This window comes from Cucurbita pepo, chromosome LG16, assembly GCF_002806865.2.
Source record: "Cucurbita pepo subsp. pepo cultivar mu-cu-16 chromosome LG16, ASM280686v2, whole genome shotgun sequence".
NCBI lineage: Eukaryota > Viridiplantae > Streptophyta > Magnoliopsida > Cucurbitales > Cucurbitaceae > Cucurbita > Cucurbita pepo.
In genome coordinates, this window is record NC_036653.1 from 1,800,262 (window position 1) to 1,802,974 (window position 2,713).

Here is a 2,713-nt window from a genome sequence, read left to right on the forward strand (position 1 = left end):
CGTACGCGTGCGTACTATCGTTAAGGAATAGGGGTATCCCCTGATGCATGAGGTCCCAACATTTTTTTCATTTTAATTATCATTGTTACAACCCGCATTTCTCATAGCATTTCTCATATCATTTATCATAATTCTTATGTGTATGCCGAGGTTGTATTTCATGTTAATTCATCGTTTTACATGTCAATCATATCATATCATTCATGTCACATATCAATCATATCATAATGTTTTCATGCTTGCAGACATAACAATCCATATTGTGCAGATATCGTATCATATATCATAACAGTCACACAAATAATCCCGAGCATGTCATCAACATATCATATCATAACATAACATATCGTAAAACATATCAATTCATCAAATATAGCATAACAATCACGCAACATTTGCATATCATTTCATAACAGTTCGCATATGGCCTAAGACAAGTGCGAAGCCATGGGCACGTGTCATCATACAAGACATAATTATACCCAACGACGGCAAGACCACTTACTTGGTTGGCCTTAGCCGACATTCTTCCTAATCCGAGTACGTTAATATTGGTATATGGAGCATGATATCTATTTATAGTAAAAGATCCGGTAAAAATATATATGGTAGATATTTCATAAAGATCTGGTAGAGATATATATATAGTAGATATTTCGTAAAGATTTGATAGAGATATATTCTATATCTCATAGTTTAAATCTGTTAAAGCTATATTTAGTAAACGGAAACCATATATATACCGATTAGACCGTACTTCCAAAATGTACTTTTCTTCATTCTCTATATTCTCTTGGTGTACGTACGTGAAGTTATCAATAAATCTTTAGTTAATATTCCTCCTTGAATTTTCTCTCTCTTGTTCTTTGTGTTTATCTGGATCGAGTGTCTGCTTTGTCAAGCGATCCTAACAATGGGTATCAGAGTTAGGCGAAATTCACCACGATCTATGAAAATGGAAATTTCAAAGATTGGAATTGAGAAGTTTGATGGATCCAATTTCAGTTTCTGGAAGATGTGGATTGAAGATTGTCTGTACTAGAAAGGTCTTCACGAACCCCTATTGAGGGTGAAGCTAGATACTATGACCACGAAGCAATGGAAGCTCAAGGATCGTCAGACCTTAGGGTTGATCTAATTGACTCTGTCCAAAAATGTGGCGTTCAACATCATCAAGGAGAAGACAACGTCAGATCTGTTGAAGGCGTTGTCGAATATGTATGAAAAATCGTTGGCTATGAACAAGGTGTATTTGATGCGGAGGCTATTCAATCTACAAATGTCTGAAGGTGGTCTATTGCTGGTCATATAAATGAATTCAGTATGATTGTAAGTCAACTGAGTTCGATGGACACTAATTTCGAAGATGAAATTAAAGCCTTGATTTTGATGTCATCTTTACCCGAGTCGTAGGATATTGTTGTTGCCGCAATCAGCAGTTCATGAGGATTTGACAAACTGAAGTTCGATGAAATTCGAGATATAGTTCTCAGCGAAAGTATTCGCAAATGGAAAGTCAAAGATTCATCAGGCAATTCTCTCAGTGCTGATCAAAGGGGAATAAGTAAATCAAATGGCCCAAACGATGGGTGATCAAAATCAAAGAACTGGGGAAAATCTCCAAACAAATCAAACGTAAAGTGTTGGAGTTGTGGAGAAAAGAGTCACTTTCAGGCAGATTGTACAAAAACAAAGAGGAAGCAGAATCACAAATCAGATGATGACAACGATTCTTTACATTCAGCAGAAGACATTGGGGATGCTCTAATCCTTAGTGTGCACAATCCGATTGAATCCTAGATTTTGGGTTCAAGTGCATCTTTTCATTTGTCACCAAATAAAGAGTTGTTTCGAAATTTCAAGCCTGAAAATTTCAAGAAGGTGTATCTTGTTGACAACAAAGATTTGAAGATTGAAGAAAAATGGGATGTTTTCATAAAAACTCCGACAAAAAATCAGTGGACATTAAAGGATGTCAAATATATTCCTGGTGCCAAGAAGAACATGATTTCTATTGGTCGGTTGGATAGCACAGGTTATGCAATAGAGTTTGGAAGAGTTCATGGAAGATTTTGGAGGGTGCTATGGTGGTAGCACGTGGCACAAAATCTGAAACCCTATACACCACTGCAGGGTGTATGAACATAGCTGTTGTTGCTGAGAGTGCTTCCAATTCAAGTCTATGGCACAACAGACTTAGACATATGAGCGTCAAAGGAATGAAGATGCTGGCTGCGAAAAGAGTTTTGGAAGGTCTAAAATCTGTTGATATGAGCCCTTGTGAGAACTGTGTTATGAGCAAACAGAAACGAGTTAGCTTCACAAAGACTGTCAAAGAATTGAAAAAAGGCTCCGAGACAATGAAGCAAGGGGGAGTTGACGTTGAGTTGCAAAACAATTCACAGGGTGATGTTGTAGCAGATACGCAAGAAACTCCTACGTCTATTGCTGAGGAACTAGAGGTGAAGCAAGTGAGAGTTGAGGTTGAGTTGCTGAAAGATTCACCTAGTGATGTTGTAGCGGATACTCAAGAAACTCGTGAGACTGTTGCTATGGAACTAGACTGTTGCATAGGTTATGCAACAAAGTTTGGGAAGAGTTGATTGTGAAGGGTGCTATAGTAGTAGCACGTGACACAAAATCTGAAATCTTATACACCACTACATGGTCTATGAAATATGAAATGTTTTATATAAAATATAATCGGTATCAA